Genomic DNA, 19,511 nt, shown 5'->3' with positions numbered 1-19,511 from the left:
AGGCTCTCAATTACAGCATCCAAATCATTAATAAACACGTTGAACAGCACTGAGTCCAGGATTAGACCTCTGTTTCATTTCTGACATTTAAAATAAAATGATGAATGCTGTCATTACTTTTACAGACAAAAAATTGAGTGAAGAGTTCTCCATTAGCTATCTAGCCTTTGTGTTCCTGGGCCTTTTATGCCATTTGCTTAAAATTTACCATTATGAGTATGAATACCATTATTTCTTTCTAAAAAGATTATTGTTGTGCCTGTTCTTCATCTACATTGACCTTGTCCTTTAAATGTGAGAGTGACTTCATTCATATATAATTACACCAAGATATGGAAGTGGCCAGCTAAATTAGGACCCTGACAAAGAGAAATGCTTGTGGCTTAATTTAAAATATATATATAGCAGCTTAATTTGAAGTTGTTTTTCCTTTCCTAATTAATACAACATAATGAGGTGACAGGCTGACTAACTGCTGACTCCCTGCTGGAAATCTGGAAAAAAAAAAGTCTGGTGGGAAAGCTAGTATTTGTAGCAGTGGGTCTGAGTTTCCCACTGATAATATTTGCTTCTGATCTACAAGCAGTAGAAAGTTATTTGCTCCTTGTAAAAGTTCATTTTGTGCTAATTGAGAGTTCTCATTTCTGCAGAAAGAGACACCCCCATGTATGAATTAAGGCTCTTTCTTATCAGATGAATAAACAAGTCTAAATACCTTGTCTTTAGTGAGCTGTTTTGCTTTTCCCTTCTTCATTTCTCCATGGCTTGAAACAATACAAGACCATAGCAGAATGAAATGATGTAATGAAACTGGAATCTTACCTGCTGAAACTTTACAACAGTTTATAGCCCAGTTTTATTGAGAAAGATGCTGCTGCAGCTTTGACTTTCCACATTCAGTGTGAGTTTATCAATGGAAAAGTTTCTCAGCTGTTCTCATTATTGTTGAATAGTGCATACATACTTCTCCTGCTAACTTATAACCTAGGTTTCTTAGCTGTGCAAAGTATGAATCACATATACTGAAATGTTAAGAAGCTAAGATCTTCTCCAGATATTTTCATTTTAAAATGGACTTTTTTTACTAGAGATCTACAAGAGTCTAAACCAGGGTTCATCATTTTCAATAGAAATTCAATATTTTCTTTTTTCTTTCAAAATAAATTAAAAAAAAAAAGAAGACATTTGAAAATAATACAAACACTAATTACTGTTTCTGACCAGTGGAAAAGCCACAGGAGGCTGTGGTACATTTCCTGCCTCCTAGTCTGAAAAATGAGGGAGGCTCAGAGGCCTCCCCCGCCAAACATTGCGCTTCTGTCATGTTTAGGAGTTCCGTGACTTTATAATGCTATAAAAAGTGCTCTAAATTACAGTGCTGTAAAACATGCATGGAGCACTTCTGTACACACATTTAGGCTTCCACATAAAAGTGGAACATTATAAAGACTGTCCAAGTTTGCTAGATGCTTGTATAATGATAAGCAGTTGGCTTTAAATGGGTATCTTTGGCATAGGAATCATATATGAACTTCCTAAAATGATGGTTCTTATCTATTGCCTTTTGTTGTTTAAATGTTATCTTTAGAATTTTGTTCTAAAGAAAATGAGGTATGGAGAAGAGAAGAGGTCAGGTCCTGGTTTCTGGCCTCTGTTCCTGCTCCAGTGGTATGTCTGCATTTTATATTTAATGGCCACTAGATCAAATGGATAGACAGTGGTGAGACAGTTTCTAGGGCAAAAGCCAGAACCTAGGGTCCTGTCCCTTCTCTTTCAGAGTTTAGCCCACAGGGTCAGGTTACCTATGCCTAACTCTACTTCTGGCTTCACATATCTTCTCCTCTTGGCTTCCCAGTGGGCCAGTTTCAACAGGAAGGAACCAATGGCCCTCTATAGTGTTATCATGTCACTGTGCGATGTAGGGTAATGTGTGCCAAGAACCCAACCCAAATAGAGAAAAGCTTTAAAATGTTTGTTGAATTAAAAAAAAACACAAATCTCTTGTTGAGAAAAAGTGTCAAGTGCATCAGATGTGTCAGAATATGAAAACAAATATAGATGTGAATCTACTGCATGTATCCAGCTCAATTCTGATATCTCACACCAGAATTGCACTTTTCTAATTTCATTGACACAAAAAAGTTAGTCTTGACTTACTAAAAGGTCAAAATCAGCCATCACAGAATCCACCCCGTGCATAAAGAGAACTGTTTTAGCCATCAAGAAACATGCAGTGAAGTTCTACTCCATGGTTTCCCTCAGTGGGTGCATCTATGTGAGATGTTTACTGTGGATTTGCCTAATTAGCTCTGCAGTAAACATCTTGATGTCTACAAATGTGGCCCTCTTAGACCACAGGAAATTAATGAACTCCACAGCAGGGTAGTACTTGTAAGTACAAGTACTACCTTGCTGCAGAACTTTTTGCAGCAATGTGTGTGTAGATGTTGATGGGACTGGTTGGGGCACAAGGGTGCTTCAGTGCAGCGGGTGCCTGCCAGCTTCAGGGCAGGGGCCCCAGCCAGCCCCTCTGCAGTACATTGAGCTCAGAGCAGCCCCAGGCTGTCAAGCTTACCCCCCAGGCCCACTGCCTGCCAGGGCTGCTCTGATCCAGCTCTACATGCTGCAATCCTGGGTGTACATTCAAATGGTATGCCCAGGAGCAATAAACTCAAGTGTGATAAGCACTGCAGTTTATTGCTGGGAATCAATTGCGCATGTAGACATACGCAATAACTAAAATAACTTCATGGTATAATGTCCAGTGAAATCAGTACAACATACACTAGTTTAACCAAGAGTAGAATGCCCTTCTTGTATAAAATATATCAAAATATTGTTAAATAATCTATAAATATCAACTACACTTTATCTGGAATTCAAATTTTCAATCTACAATGTGAGGCCTGTGCCTGTTTCTTTTCCCCTTTACACAAATGTGAATGAAGAGCATTTCCTTGTGAGCAATGACATTACACAAGTATGAAACTAGGATATCAGAATTTGGGAAATTCCTCTATGCACAATTTATAATTCTAGTTAATTTTGTGAAATTGTGAAATTTCATTATTCTGAATCACCAATGGCCATAGTAGATATGAAATAAGCCATATGCAGTCAAGGCTGTGTCCTGTATATCCCAAGCCAGGGACAATGGAGGGCTGTTAAAACTGAATGGCTCCAGTTCAAAAGATAGCACTTTAGGAGAATATGGTAGTCACATCTTAACTGGAGACGGCATTCTTTAGTTTCTCTGCAAGGGGCTATGGTTCGGAAAGGATAAAATATTTAAAAACAGGAGAACAGAAGAAGCCAGAAGTTAACATGGAGGTCTTAAAAACTGTAGAGTCTGAAATGAAATAAGGAAAAAGCTCAGGACAAAGACTTACAGATACTATGGAAACTTGGGCTGGGGGGACACAGAGACCTTATGTTCATAGCCAAAGGTTCTTTTTGCATGTAGAAACAGGTCAGAGGAAAAAATAGCTTAGAGAGTGTGAGCGACTCCAGAATTTAGAAGGGAATTAATTTTCTAAGAGGACTTTTGAACCCAAAGCTCAAGAATTGTGAGAAAACTAAATGAGTGAAATTCATATAGGTCAGTGATTCTTAACCAAGGTTTCACAGCACCCTGAAGTGCCTGGAGAACCTTTCAGGGATGCTGCAGGGTGCCACACAATGTTAGCACTGGTAGGGGTACAAACATGGTTCACAAGATAAGCTCAGATTTCAAATAGGAATTTATATTGTTAAAAATTCTGACTTATTTTAGGAATTCTTTGCAACAAAAGAATATATCTATTCTTTTTCTGTAGTAAAAAAAAACCAAGTGAAAACTGGGAGCTGGAGTTTTCTGAAGGGTGTTTTGAGTCTACAAGGGGTGCTTTGAGCCTAAAATGGTTGAGAACCACTGATATAGGTATATAGGTATTAATGATGGGCACCTCTAAAAAAGTTATTTAGTCTAGATTTGTATATGTCTTGTATTAGTAAAAGAAATTGCGATTACCCCTAATAAAGCCTGTGTATCTGTTTGCTTCAACTATCCCTGAAGAGATTAACTGGAAACCTAGAATGGCCACTACGTTGTTATTCTACAAAAAGAAATGTGCTTAAACTACTAAAGAGTCTGGGGCCTCAGTACTCCTCCTGGAGACCTTAGGCAGCTTGACCACAAGTTCTCCTGTCTGAAAAGACTTTCAAGAAGTATTCCAGACATCCAAGGAAAAAGACAGTATCGCAGCCTATTCAGAATGAAGGAAGCTTCAAAGCACATGTTTTTAGCATGGCAGTACCTAAGCACAGCAGCCTGGTGAGAATATAGCTGGAGGGGAAGCTTTACTAGTGCTAAATAAATAATACTTGTATTAATATTCAGTGCTTCCTAAACAGATCTCCCTTTCAATCAGATATCTGAATACTTACCTTGTATGTACAAATGTAAGCCTGGGTATCCTCATTTTATCTGTGGGGAAAATTAAGTCACTGAGGTGAAGTGGAAGGAGCACCAGGCTTTCAGTCATATGAAAGATAATGCTGTGGAGTTGATTTTTCACTGTCTTGCAGCTTGTGTAATAAATTATTACACTGATTAGTGCAAACACAGTATCATGTTAATGCTACTAACTCTGAATAATAACATTTCTCACCTAGTTTATACAGGTATTAATGATGGGCACCTCTAAAAAAAGGTTTGACTTTTCAGAGGTCCAAGATCAAAGAGTTTTGTATTGGTGTTGCTAGAGTTACTGAAATGTGGCAACACCAATACAAGTTTGCCACCCTGCCTCTTTACTGTTTGCTCAGAAACCATTAGAGTTGTCACAGTGAAGTAGAATATTTCTCACTGACTATTTCTAGTTATATTGAGAGAGTGAATGGCTTGAATAGTTTGGTACTTTCCAGAGATCTATTTATTCTAGCTCTAACTCTGATGGCCTTGGCCTAAATTACAGTCCCTTTACTCACTCTGCGTAGAATCTTGTATCATGAGTAACCTCATTGCTTTCCGTTTGAGTAAGGCATTCACAATCTATCCATTATTGTTTAATTATAGATAGTGTTATGAACAGTGATATGGATGTATTTGCTTCATTATTTAAGCCCAAAGTTTATGGTTCTTCTGCTTCAGGCCAAGTTTTCTTCCTTTCATTGGCCCTCCTAAAGACTGTAAGCTATTAAATTAATTTAAATGTATTAAATAAGCCATTATTAGAAAAAGAAGCAGCAGCTGAAGTGAGGAATTACCTTATTCTTGGGAGAATCCAGAAGTTAATTCAAATGGCTGATTTACAATGTCTGTGTTGGAAATTAAATATAGTACATTGTTTATGAATATTAGCAGTAAAGTGTTTAGCAATTGCAGCCTGTCATTTTACAGTAAAACATTTTAGCCTACATTACAATAGCTCTCATTATGCTAGCTGAATGCCCTCCATAACACAAAGAAAGCTGCCCGTGCTATTCTCTTTACAAACATTATATGGTAAAACATTAATCTACAAAAAGCAGCTATTATCTGGTGAAGGCTAGGAAGAGGTGGTTTATTCCCATCCCTTCCCACTCCCCAACAAGGATTCCAGCATCTTCCTTTGAAGCTTTTGGTACTGCGCACTGACAGACATAGGAAACAAGACTAGAAGGACCTTTGGAACCAGAAGAACCAGTCTCCTGATTCTCTGTTCTTCTTTGATATTTTAAATTTCACTTGCCCCTTCAACCGTATGTGATTTTACAAGTCAGTTCCTTGTGAATCTTATTCCATTTGTTTTATGGCAAGGGCTATTTCTGCTATATTGTTAATGCTTTTGTGCATGATATATAGCAGCAGCAGATAACATAAAACCAGATAATAAAAACACATACTCTTCCCACATATTTTCCTCTCTGTAAAAGCTATTTTCAGCTTTAGCACATTACGCTTACTCACATTGCTCTTCACAGTAATTGCAAATGACTAGCTATTGCTGTGGTCCCCAAACTGTTTCTGGTTGCATCCCCACTTCCAGTCGCAAACCCCACTCCTGTGAGGCTCACAAACTCAAATACAAGTGTAACACCCCATCCCAGGGTGCTAACTGCTGCCAGTGGCAATTTGTGGAACCCTTGGGCATCAGCTAGACCCATCCTTTGGTTCCTTTGGGTTAACGAGAAACCACAGGATCCTGGTACAGAGATACCTCCTGTAACAGCACTCTGACAGAACAGGTAACTATTTACAATATTTATTATTTACAATATATATAGATACATGTTAATTTATATTCAGATATTTACAAACATTTATATTTGTATATATACATCGCTATCTATTCTAAGGTTTAATTCATAACTCAATTAACTTATGGAATAGTACTAACAAACTCAACGCTGATAAATATATATAACTTTGTAATAACATATGTACACGTATAGGTAGGGGATCACAGCCCTTGTAGTGCAACAGTGGGTCTATTCCTCATACAGTAAGGCAACCTTATATGCATCCAAAACATGATGGAAACAAAATAGGGACATCCCCTCTTTTGTAAAAAATGATACAGTCCCAGTAGGTCAGTTGTAGACTCGCAGAATAATGGTCTTTCAGTTGATTACTGTTGTCTTGAAGTCACCTTAATTCAGACAAACATAATCAGTCAGGTGTGGGTACAATGGGAGCTAACCTCGATGGCCCCAGGGCTCTACTCCTGATGGCAACTGATGCCCTTGCGCAGCTTCCTGTAACACATAAACAACTTCCTCCCCACGGCACTTCTTTCTGTCTCTCAGACAGGGCTGGCAGGTCTACTTTCCTCCTATGGCCCTCTAACACTCAGAGTTAGGGCTTCTCTAGCGGGGCCCCTCCCGTTGTCCTCAGTTGCACTCTTGCTAGCTGAGGCTGGTCTCCCCTTAAAGCCCCCCATACAAGGGTCCATTGCAAGGGTTATGCCCACTCACCAACTCCCAGCCCCAGGTGCTTCCCCTTTAATCAGACCCAGGGCTCACCTCTGGGCTCTGATCACTTCCCTCACTCATGTGACAGGAGCCCCAGCTCCTGCAGCCTCCCATACTCACTGCTCTGGCCCCCAGCAAAATCCCTGAAATATCCCTGCAGTGGTTTGTTCCTTCCTCAGCTCCCCAACTGTCCCCAGTGGCCAACCTCCCGCACCAGATCTCGGCAGCCCACCACTCCTGGCTGCAGAATTCTGGGGCTCTGTCAGGGACCCTGTTCCAGGGCCTGAAAGCAGAATTTCACCTTTCACACTTTTCATTCTGGTGTCCTTGGTGGGACAAAATCTCCAAGGCTCAGACTGGTTTCAGCACATTGCTCACCTCCAGCGGGTGAGTATCCCTTGTGTTACAGTCTATTACACAAGCATAAACAAGTTAGGCTTGCGATCATACATGCAAGTGCCATGGCACAATTTGGACTTGTAGTTCCAAGTCTGGGAACTGCTTAGCTGCTTATGTTAGGTACTTATATGATCTTTAGCACCAAGTGGGACTGGAGTGTCACAAAAGCTAAAATTTACTCAATTTTGCATTGTAACATTGGGAAACTGAGGCAAAAAGGAGACAGTGGACTTTTCTATGCTTAAAAATAGTACGCTTAAGAACAGCAAGCCCCCCCACCCCCCCCCGGCCCTCCAAGAAGAGAAATAGATTAGACAAGCAGAACCTTTTTTGCTGGTAGAGTTTATATCAGTTTTCTAAAGAGAATAAACTATGCTTGTAATAGTGGGGTTTTTTGCTGGCATAGTTCTTCTACATTAGGCCCTTTTTTTGCTGGCACAGCCAAGTCAGTTGGAGGTATGACATATTCTCCAAAGCCTAATCAATATAGTTGTTCTCATCAATCCTTCCAGGCAAGAGTAAAGTCCTGACTAGGAACAGATACATTGTGGAGATTAACATGTGGCTGTGTAGATGGTATTGCCAGGAGGGATTTGGCTTCTTCAACTGTGGACTGGTATTCCAAGAAGATGGACTTCTGGAAAGAGATGGGGGCCATCTAAATGATGTGAGGGAAGAGTGTCTTTGCATTCTGTCTTGATAACCTATTGAGGCAGGCTTTAAGCTAGTTTTAATCGGGACGGAGACAAAAGTGCAGAGGTAAGTAAAGAGCCCAGGGGCCTGGATAAAAACTTACTAAAGGAAGCAATAGTGGCAGCCTTAGTGATGTTCTCAAGAAGAATATAGGACAAGCAGTTACATACCTGACATGTTTATATACTAATGTAAGAAGTAGGGGAACAAACACAAATAATTACATCATAATTACAGATTACATCATAATGGGATTAGAGAGATGTGGTGGGATGGTTCCCGTGGCTGGAAAATGGTCATGGATGGTTATAGTTTGTTAAGAAAGGATAGGTAGGGAGGAAAAGGAGGAGGTGTTGCCCATATATATATATATATATATATACACACACACACACACACTACTTTGATGATTTGTAGTGAAAGGTCACTACAGATAGATAGATAGATAGATCTATCTATCTATATATGATGTACATATGTTCTGAGGTGCAGCATGTTCTGAAGTGGAAGGTAGGCCTCTTGAAAGCCCCTGGGTAAAGGTCAGAGGAGAGAGCAGGAGTGGAGAAGTCATGGTGAGTATCTACTTCAGGCCACCAAAACAGGAGGAAGAGGTAAAAAGGGTTTCTTTAAACAACTAATGGAAGCTTTCAAATCACAGGACTTGGTTCTAATGGGGAACTTTAATTACTGGGACATCTGGGAGGGAATCACAGAAGTGCACAAATAATCCAACAAATTCTTGGGGTTTGTTCGGGACAACTTTTTGATACAGGTGGTGGACAGGCCAACTAGCAGGAAAGCTCTTCTTAACTTGCTGCTCACAAAGCAAGAGGGATTGCTTGAGTGGAAAATAACTTGGGTGACAGTAGGTGTGTCTACACAAGATGTTTATTGCAGAGTTGCTTAATTAGCCCTACATTACAGTCTTGGTGTCTACACATGCCTTATTAGGGTGCAGTAAACTAAAAACTGCCGCCACAGGTTAGTACTCGTAAATTCAAGTACTATCCTGTGGTGGTGTTATTTACTGCACCACAGCGAATGTATAGATGCTGACAGGGCTGGCTAGAGCATGAGGATGCTTCAGTGCAGGGGCTGCCTGCTGACTAATACCTCACTGAAGCATCCTCATCCCCCAGCCAGCCCCACCACAGGACATTGAGCCAAGTCAGAGCAGCCCTGGGCTGGCAGGCTGAACCCCTGGATCCCCTGCCAGCCGGGGCTGCTCCAGTTCAGCTCAACGTGCTGAGGTCCCTGGCCCAAAGCAATTATTGCTGTGCATTAATAGCATGTGTAGATGGTCCCAGTGACAATAAAATGATAGCCTTCAAGATCCTAAGGGGAGGAAGGAAGAACAACAGCAGAATAAGGACACTGGACTTCAGAAAAGCAGACTTGACCAAACTCAGGGATATTGTGGGCAGGATCCCCTGAGAGACTGAAGGGAAAAGGAGTCAAGGAGAGCTGGCTGTACCTGAAGAAGGCCCTTTTAAGAGCCCAAGAGCAAACTATCCTGATGCAATGGAAGAATGGGAAGTACAATAGGAGATCAGCCTGGCTAGACAGCAATCTCTTCAGTGAATTAAAATTAAAAAATAAATGCTATGAAAAGCCTAAACTTGGTCACATTTCTATGGAAGAGTATAAGAGTACTTCATGGGGTAAGAAGACTAAGGATAGGCAATAGGGATCTTCAGCATCTTTTAGGCCAATCTAAAGGCACCTAATGATTTGAAGTACTTAAGAGGTTTTGCAGATGATACAGTCAGTCTGGACTGCTTTTGTAATTTGGGCATAGGATTTTTGTCTAAATCCTGTTTAGGCACCTACAGGAATTATTTGGATCTAGCCCTTAGTGACTTGCTGGGGGATCAAATGGGAAGCCTATGACAAAGTGATTCAACTCAGTTTCTCTCCTTTTGTGCATTAGAACTAGGACTTCTAATTCTCTTCTGAATATGAGTTTCCTGGTAGTCATACCAGGCTTACTCACTTCTGCAGGAGCATAGGAAGCTTAGCTCATAAACGCTCTTTTAAATCATCAGGCAGGAGAAGAGCTTAAAGAGTATAATGGAAATTACTTGTTTTCTAATAATAGTCAATTAGATCTACTCCTTTGCAATTCTATTTGGAAATGTAATGTAAGAGACTGCCCGTGCTGGGAAAAGTTAATTTGTCTTCATTTTCATATGATTTCTAAAAATAGAGTTAGATGTCATGTACCTTTGGAATGTGTATGTTTGGTAACTAACAAACTCACTTTGTCACTGTTTATAATCTCAGAATTCTTTCCATGGAAACTATTATAAGGTCACTATTATCATCAAGCAGCAGTGAAGTCCAGTTCTGGAGAGTCATTATCTTAATATTGTTGCACTGTGATAATTAAATCATTTTAGAGAGTCACTGGGAAGGACAATTCTACTTGCCCTTCAGGAGAGGAGTGTATACTATTACATATATGTGTATTGAAGTATATATTATATAACATTATTATTATGTGCTGTGTACACACAACTATGCAGAGAACTTACAGGAACTAAGTTGCTTTCAGTGCAATTTATCATACACTGATGTAGGACAGGTAAGATTGCTTTAAGATTCCTGCACTGTAAATTCATCGATAGTACTTAGTACCTGATGATATTTAAACCAACAATAAGGACAACCCTGCAAACTCTCCATTAAAGCCAATGGATGCTCTTCATCCTACAGGTTTGGACCTTTTGGGTAATTAAATCTGAAGATGAATTCTCATTTTTTCCAAGGCCTCTTTACATCTTTCTGGGAATTTAAAGGCAACTTAAATCAAGAGTAATTGTAATTTACTCTAATATTACTCTTTTTACTACCATGGTGGTATACAGTTTGAAGACAAATCAAGCTTCAATTATCAATATAAAATTCTGTTCAAAGCTCTGATATTTACTTCTATGCAAATGGGAGAATATAGTGGTGTTCTACTGTTTTTTCAGTGTATTGGATTCTATTCCTTATGCACTGTATGTGTCATAGTATTTGGTACTACTTTAAAATTTTTGCTGCATAATGTATTATTGCTATATGTGGAGCCCCAAGATTGCAAGAGCTGGTAATTTTTAAAAAATTAAAAAAAAAAACTTTATCACATAGACATGATTGTATGTCTGGTTATATTGCTCTGACATAGAATGCTGCTGGAGACTTGCATAGATTGATTGCAGTAGCTGGGAAGCAAAGGAAAAAAATAGCCCATAGAGTCTGTTATGTATGTCGTACTTAGCACCAAAGGGAAGAACTTTCCAATCTCAAGGAGTTTGTTCACATTTTACCACAATGGGCTTAGAGTTTTAGGGGTTTAGGATCAATGGGATTAGGATCAAAACTTTGTGGTCTGTTGCTAATGAAAATTAGTGAAATTCTTGTTGGAGAAAAGTGGCCAGCTGATGATGGGAAAAGGCTTTCCTTGCTACTCATCTGAGGAGTTATCTTGACAGCTAAAGATGGACCATTTGGCCATGTCCACAGAAGCGTGGACATTTTGTTCCCTGGGGACAACTAGTGGTAGTGCACCTTTTGCTGCCACTAGTTGTCCCCATGGAACACCTATGCCACGCATTCTTTGGCGTGCGGCAAGTTACCCTGGGGAGGGGAGGGGAGGGGAGGCTGGGCCTAGCACTGGGCTGGCTTAAACACCTTACCTGGGATTGTGGGGGCAGCAGTGGAGAACCTGCCATTTGGAGCCTGGCCAGCAGCTGGCCTGGCTCCGATTTTGAGTGGCGCATGTTGTCCCCATGTGCGCCACTCTGCTATTTTCTCCTGTGGGTTTTTATGACCCCTGGATATCCTGCTCCCTTGCAGTGTGGAGAACACCTGAATGTGTGGTATATGGCTGGCGTCACATACCACATGGCCACGCTCATCTGGATGTGGCTTTTGTGTCCAAGACTAATGAAAAATCTGGCAGGATTCTGAGACTTTACACTACTTTGATGATTTTTTAGTGAAAGGTCACTACAGAGATTATTTAATTGAAAAGTTCTCCAAAATATTTTCCTTTGCCTACCAGCATCGCCCTTGTTTTGTTAGGGCAAAGCATGAACCAATTGCTTTTTATGCTCTTTATCCTTTTAGTATTTTTTCCCAAGCTCTGGAACTTCTTGGGGATAGAAGGAAGTATATCTATTAAGGAGGTAGAGATGGCACATTAGCAGAACTTCTCCACAGAAGTCAAAAGCTTAAGAAATAAAATGATACTGTGCCTTCCTGGACAATGTGTGACTGTGGGAAAGGAGGATCAGGGGCTTCTCACTCCTGTGTGAGACCTTCCTGTTGGGAATAAATAATACACTTGGCTGCTGCCTTATTCATTCCAGCGATAACTGGTAATCATTGAAGCAGGACCTATAGAGTTGATCATAAATGTTTTAGCAATATGGACATTGAAGTTTGTTTTCTGTGTAAGAAAATAAAAATATTGCCATCACTACCAGCAGAGTGGTGTTAGGGCCTGGAATTTTACTGGGAAAGATGCAGGTTGTTTTGTAGAGATAGACACTGAGCTTTTTTAGAAAGGAACATTGGAAATGGGGCAGAAAGTGATTAGGTCTTTTATATTAAGTGAGGTGTTCCTTCAGATTGTTTGGACTACTGCAATCTTTAGAATATTTGTTATTTAGTGCCTCTTTTATAAAGAGAATTATTTATTATATTAAAAAGATAAATATTCTTTAGGAAGCAGGAAAAGAAAGTGTCCATTTCACAGGTAGCATGCTAAATATTCCTTTGAATCCCATACCGCAATGTATTAAGTAGTACTAGGAGAGAAATCATGAGGGCCATGGAGAGAAAACACCTAACTAGAGCTGTTCAGAATTTTTTCCATTTGAATGGTCACCTACAGTTTTGCTAAGATGAAAACACATTATGTGAATACATTGGTTCTGAAGTTATTTTCAATAAGAATGTGTCAAAATGATTTTTTTCACTTTTCTCTTTTAGGTTTGATGGTGTTGCAATGGTTCATTTTGCTAAAGTAAAATACACTTTATTTTGGCTTTACTATTTTTTTTGCTTTGATTTTTATGTTATAATAATGTTATACATTATATATACTATCAGTTATACTGTCTTATCAGCTGGACACAGGGCAATTGCATAGTAAACAAAATCACATGAGTAAAGTATGCTCTCCCTGTGCATCTACCCTCAGTTTCCTTATCACTCTAAAGTATTATTTGGGCTGTAGGTGAGGAGGGGGGGGCATGTGCCCCCCCCCTAAAATTGGCCCCCGACACCCTCCCCCATCGGCAATTAGCAGTCAGCCACTGGGGAACCCTCCCCCCCAGTTGGCGATCAGCTGCAAGCACTGCCAGCACTTCTGGTTTGCTGCCAGCACTTCCGCCGGCAGTGGCATTTGGCATCTGGGGGACCACCCTCCCCCATTGGCAATTGGCAGCTGGTACCCCCCCAGAGCCAGGAGGCACCAGTCGCTCAAGTTTGGGCTTAAGTCAGAGTCTTCTGGCTTATCCAGATCTTGTTCTTGCCTATAACTGAGACTTTCTCAATTTCTCTGTTTAGTCCAGGTAAGCTTCATTTAACTTTGGCTGCTCTAGACAGGCCTAGTCTATACTATAATGTCCTGCCAGCAGAACTCAAATTCTACTGGCACAACTTTGAGTTACACCATCTTTCATGAAGACAAGAAGGCTTCTGCTGCTGCCTGGCAGCTGACAGAAGATATATTTGCCTCTGCCTCTGCCTCTCCCTCCCCTCCCACCTGTTGCTGGCTTTAGGGATTCCTTCAACAGCTGGTGCCTTCCCAGAAAGTGTTTTGTACTTTGCAGGAGAGCAGCTGCAATGGAGCCGTGCAAGGTCCCCAGAGGTACACAGATGTGGTCAATTGGTAATGGCAGCTGCTGTGCGAGAAAGAATGTCCACCAACAGATTCAGGTAAGTGTAAATGAGGCCTCAGAAACAGCTTCTCTGCTACAAAATCACCTCCTTTTTATTCCTCTGTCTTGCCCATTGTCTTATATAAGCCCCTCAGTATCCCACACTGAGTTTTCTAGGATCTTTGGTTTTTAAGACCCACTTAGGGTCAGGCTTTTAATATCTGATATTTATTGTTTGACTGTTTGGGCATTTTTCAGTCTCCAAATTCTTGCCATTTCAGATTACCTTGTTTGGACTAAGTTACTTAGGCTTCAACCATCCAGACCATCTCCAGAGATAGGGATGTTGGGAATGGTGGTACAAGGAGCACTTTCCATTTATATTCACTACCTTATTTTCAGGTTTGACACATGCACAGCAGGAGTGGGTGGGGATGTGCTCCCCTGGTGCATGGAGCCAGAAGCACTAGAGAAGCAATGGAATCACCTCCTTAAAGCCAGACTTGTAGATAGCAGAAGGTGCCTTAGGCAGAACAGCATTAAAAAGGCACATGAAATAAGAACATAGATCTTTCAAAAGTCAAACTGAAATTCATAGTTTGTACTTAGGCAGATTCCTCAAATTGGCCCAACTACCATTATTCCTTTATTAAGTAAGGCTATCAATATCTCCCTGAAAGAGAGTAAGATACTGATTGGCCACAAATGAGCTGGTAGATCATCAAATCATAGAATATAGGGCTGGGAGGGACCTTGAAAAATCATCGAAGTTCTCTATCCCAAGGCAGGATCAAGTATACCATTCTTGGTAAACATTTATCTAATCACTTATTAAAAACCTTCAGTGAAAGAGATTCCATAACCTCCCTAGGTAATCCATTCCAGTGGTTAATTATCTTTACAGCTTAAAAGTTTTTTCCAAATGTCTAGCCTAAATCTGCCTTGCTACAATTTAAGCCCATTACTTCTTGTGCTGTCACCAATGGATAGGATGAACAATTTATTACATTCATTTTTGTAACCTTTTATGTATTTGAAGGTTATTTTCATGTCTTTCTTCAGTCTTCTCTTTTCTGAATGAAGCAAATACAATTATTTCTATCTTTCCGTTTTGGTCATGATTTTTTTTGACCTCTGATCATTTTGTTGCTGTCCTCTGGGTTCTTTCCAATTGGTCCGCATTGTTCTTGAAGTACGCTGACCAAAACTAAATACAGCCTTACTAAGGTTGAGTAAGCTAACTTTAGCAGCAAAAATTGTATCTACCACCTGTGGTGATGTCTTTTCTGTGATACAGATTTCCTTCTCCATGTCTTCATCATTGCTCATGGTTTTCAGAAATTGTTACAGTATTCTAAATCCTATAGAAACCTGAGAGGTTTACCCTCGAAAAATATAATACCAATGTATATTCATGAGTCATAGATTCATAGATTCATAGATGTTAGGGTCGGAAGGGACCTCAAAAGATCATCGAGTCTGACCCCCTGCATAGGCAGGAAAGAGAGCTGGGTCTAAGTGACCCCAGCTAGATGCATATCCAACCTCCTCTTGAAGACCCCCAGGGTAGGGAAGAGCACCACCTCCCTTGGGAGCCCATTCCAGACCTTGGCCACTCTAACTGTGAAGAAGTTCTTCCTAATGTCCAGTCTAAATCTGCTCTCTGCTAGATTTGTCATGGACAAATCTAGCACCAAGGCTTTCATTACTGATGGATTGAAGAGAACAAAAGAAGAGCAATTGAAAGAGACAAATATAGGTTTCAAAATGTCTTATGATCTATACCAGTGGTACTCAACCTTTTTCACTGGCAGGCTAGATGGACAGTGCTTGATCCCACCACAGCTGGATCTGTCATGGCCCCATCCCCCACTATGGTGGGGGAAGCCCAACTGTGATCCATCTATGTAGTGGAAGGGGGCTTGGTCCAGTCCCAATCGAGGGGAGAGGACATGTCTTGGCCCCACCCTGGCCAGGCAGAGGTAAGGGGGCATGGGCTGATAATTATGCGGGGGGAAGGGGCATGGCCTAGCCAGGTCCTGAACCAGCTGCTCAGGGGGAGACAGCTTGGCCTGGACCCATGGGAGGAATGGGGCACAGCCCAGTCCCAGCCTGGCCAGAGAGAGGGAAGGGAGTGTGGTCCAGCTTCATGGGGAGAAGGGGGTGCAGCCTTGCCCCAAACCTAGCCACACAGAGGGAAGGGGGGATTTGACCTGGCTCTGATCTGGCTGTGTGGGGGGAGGGTCCTGGCTGAGCTCCACCCCAACCCATGAGGCTTTGAATTTTGGCAGCATGGAGGGGTGGCAGACAGGATTGCCACTGCTTTGCAACATTTCCTGATGTACCAGGAATCTTGCAGGCCAGATTTAAAGGCTATGTTGGCACTGGATTTATGACCCAGATATCTTATCCTGGGTGGACCAAAACCCTCAGACTGACCACAACTTCTTCCATTCAATAATAGGCAAATTTTATTGATACACAGTAATAGCAGATACAAATAATGCAAACAAAATACCCCCACCCCCGATTCTACTTATCTACCAGTCCTAAGGCTGTCACAGGGAGAACAGTACACCTGTCCATTATGTGAACACGACCTTGTGGCTCTTGCTTGTTCGAGCCACTCTGGGATGTATGCCACACACAATGCAGGTCCCAGATCAGGTACAGCAGCTGCTGGATCAGGGATGCTGGGAGAGGGGAAGGGAAAATATTAAATGGGAGAGGATCTGGCCCATGGACCAGCCCCATGCTGTGCCACACATGGGCCTGATTAGACCCAGGGGTAGCACTGGAGTCCAGATAGCAGGGCTCCACCAGCTGGATCCAGCCTGAAAGTGATGTATTTGACACCTCTGACCTAGAGGGCAGATATTCAGTAAGCAAGCCTGCTGACTTTTGTGAATTCTGTGAATCCTGTTGAGGTTTAGGAATGAAATAGTGTCAAGCAGCTTGGCACCTATCAGGATTTGGGTAGTTGTGCACAAGTGTGGTAAAGCAATTAACAGCATAAATTTAGGCACCTGGGGATTTTAGAAACCTATTGGATTAGGTGGAACCCAGGCAGGGATTTTGGAATGCCACTGGAACCAAAAGTTCATATTTACATGTCATGTGGCCAGTGACACATTTGGGCATCTACATTTCCTTTCCCAATTGTCTCCATTGTTGCTAGTTTTAGTGGGGAGGAAACTATCCAAGAGGAACAGACAAAAACCACCAACTTCCTTTCATAGTCATTAATAAAAACAGTTTTGTCATTGTTGCCAACTTATTTTCTTTTTCTCTTAAAAAGATACAAAGCAACTGAAAAGGTCAAGCCTTCTGATCTTGCCATTTTTTTCTGAGAGGTAGGATCCTTTAATGACCTTGATTGGCACATTTAAGATATACACAGCTTTGAAACTCTTTCCTAATTGCCACACTCATTAACTGTGGGAATACTGAAGGCCTGCTCTTGCCTTTATTTATTTATTATTTTGTTGTTTTCTCTCCTGTAAAGCCAAGAGAACATTCATGAAATTATCTCGTGGGATTATCTTCTGAGAATTGCTTTCCTCACTCAGGAAAGAAAATGCTGTACCACACACTGGATTTACTAACTTTATTAGGAAATGCATCACATGTTTGGGTGTTTTTGTTTTAAGGGGTACCTTGAGTGAAACTAAGAAAAAAATAACTACCAACCTTTGAAAATGTTTTGTTCTAAATATTTTATTTGAGCTCAGTGTGGTTAGTTCAATACATAATAACAGGCTGTCCTGACAACAAAAGGCTGAATCGACATAGAACATGACTGGAATTATGCATGTCAATTATAATGAAACTCATTATGCAACAAGGAAGTCTAATTCTATTGTGAAGGCCTGTATTTTGCAATCTCAGTACTATTCAGTATTGATGTCAGTGCTGAACAATAACCCCCTCTCCCTCACGTCATAGTCATAAATAACAAATATAAAACTCATTTTTGTAGCTTTTAAATATGCAAACGTCCTAGGGGCAGGGGGCAAAAAGAGGTGTTTTTTTTTAATTAAAAAGAGACAACTACCCTGGTCTTTCAACAGTCCATCATATCTATGGCTTCGTTAGCCTTAATATTTTGCCTCCCTTAGGAGAACCAAGTAAGGTTATTAAATCCTTTCCATGTATCAAAAGAAAAGCATGGATGGCAACTCTCTGAAACTCACCATGTGTTGTATTTATCAACAGAATGCATACTTAATTGTACCTATTAGGCTATAATTTTCACCAAGGAGGCTCTGGTAACCCCTTGATGGATTTAAATTGTAGTTGGCATATATTGTTCTGTATATCACTACAGATTGGCCATTTTAACTACTATTATTGCAAGTATTTTAACACTTCCAGTTGCAAAGGCTAGTTGTAGAAACTTATTATACAAACATAAGTGTAAAGGGGACTTTCCTTTTATAAAAAACATTCTGAATGCTGTTTGAGCTATGAAATACTATTTCAGAATTCAGCATTTAAAAGAGTTGATATCTGGCTGGGAGCAGCTTTTTTATTTGCAAAAATAAAGCACTGTTGTGACAATGTTTTATAGATATTTTATGCTGGATTGGCGGGTATACCAGTGAATAGGAATCAAAGATGATTCAAAATTTAAGGAGATTCAGACAGGCATATAGCTGGGATGGTGAGCACATGAAGGTGAGGAAACAATGTTTCTAGACAAAGAAACTAAGCACATGACCATCAATCAAGATTTTTTCTGGTTCTTTGTGAAATACAAAGTAGCAGTTAGCTACTTCTTGCACCATCCGGTACCTTCAGCAGCCCAAAAAAATTTCAAGAGCTGACCCCAGGATTTTTAGGCATTCATAAATTCCATTGAAGTAAATGGCATTTTTGCATGCAAAAAAACTGCAGAACCTGATTTATGATACTGAATGGAAATCCATGGCTTAGAGCTGGTCAACATGAACTTATACTGACATGATTGTTTCTGTTTAGCAGGCCCATAACTATCAGCATATACAGGCATTCATTCTCCCAGGAGGAACTCTCTTGGGAATGATTTAACCCCGGTTGTTCCCAACTTATTTTTCTCCTGGGAGAAAAAAGCCTTGAGATCTGTACACTTGTGGCTTCTACTGGGAGGGCAGCAACTCCCCCAAGAGAAGCTGAATGTCTGTGTGAGGCCTATGACATTGACACATAAGGGCAGACTGCATGACAAGATGAGAAGTTGTTCTTACCTTCAGAAGTTCATCTATTGAGTGACAAATGCAGTCTGTGACAGTTTACCATGTGATGCCCCACAGTGGCTCTGCAACTGTATATCACTCTGCACCTAAGACACCTTCCTGTCTCATCTGCCACACCTTGATGGTATTTATAATATATGGGGAGGCTGCCCACAGGCCTTCGCTAGGCCTCAGTCTCATTGGTCCCAGGCCCCTGGCTGGGCCTCTGTAATCAACTGTGCCTGGCAGGTCATCCAAAACTTTAAGGGCTAATTGCATGGCTCCAAATCCTCCCCTTTACCATGCCCCATGTCTCGTGGGTCTTACAGGTATGTTGTCCCTCTGTTGGGGCTTTGGCATCCTTTACCTCTGCCTATTTAATCTCACTAAGCCTTCTAGC

At 40.9% G+C, this 19,511-nt stretch overlaps 1 long non-coding RNA gene across 1 annotated transcript in view; it reads left to right on the top strand.

Moving 5' to 3' along the window:
- LOC112549159 overlaps positions 1-19,511 on the top strand; it is a 47,061-nt gene that overhangs the window by 3,078 nt on the left and 24,472 nt on the right. The window contains exon 2 of the long non-coding RNA XR_003092495.1: positions 13,851-13,956. This is a non-coding gene — a long non-coding RNA (uncharacterized LOC112549159). The remainder of the gene's footprint in view (positions 1-13,850; positions 13,957-19,511) is intronic.

The sequence above is a fragment of the Alligator sinensis genome, unplaced genomic scaffold (genome assembly GCF_000455745.1).
Source record: "Alligator sinensis unplaced genomic scaffold, ASM45574v1 scaffold288_1, whole genome shotgun sequence".
Classification (NCBI taxonomy): domain Eukaryota; kingdom Metazoa; phylum Chordata; order Crocodylia; family Alligatoridae; genus Alligator; species Alligator sinensis.
This window is presented reverse-complemented; position numbering and strand designations above follow the sequence as displayed.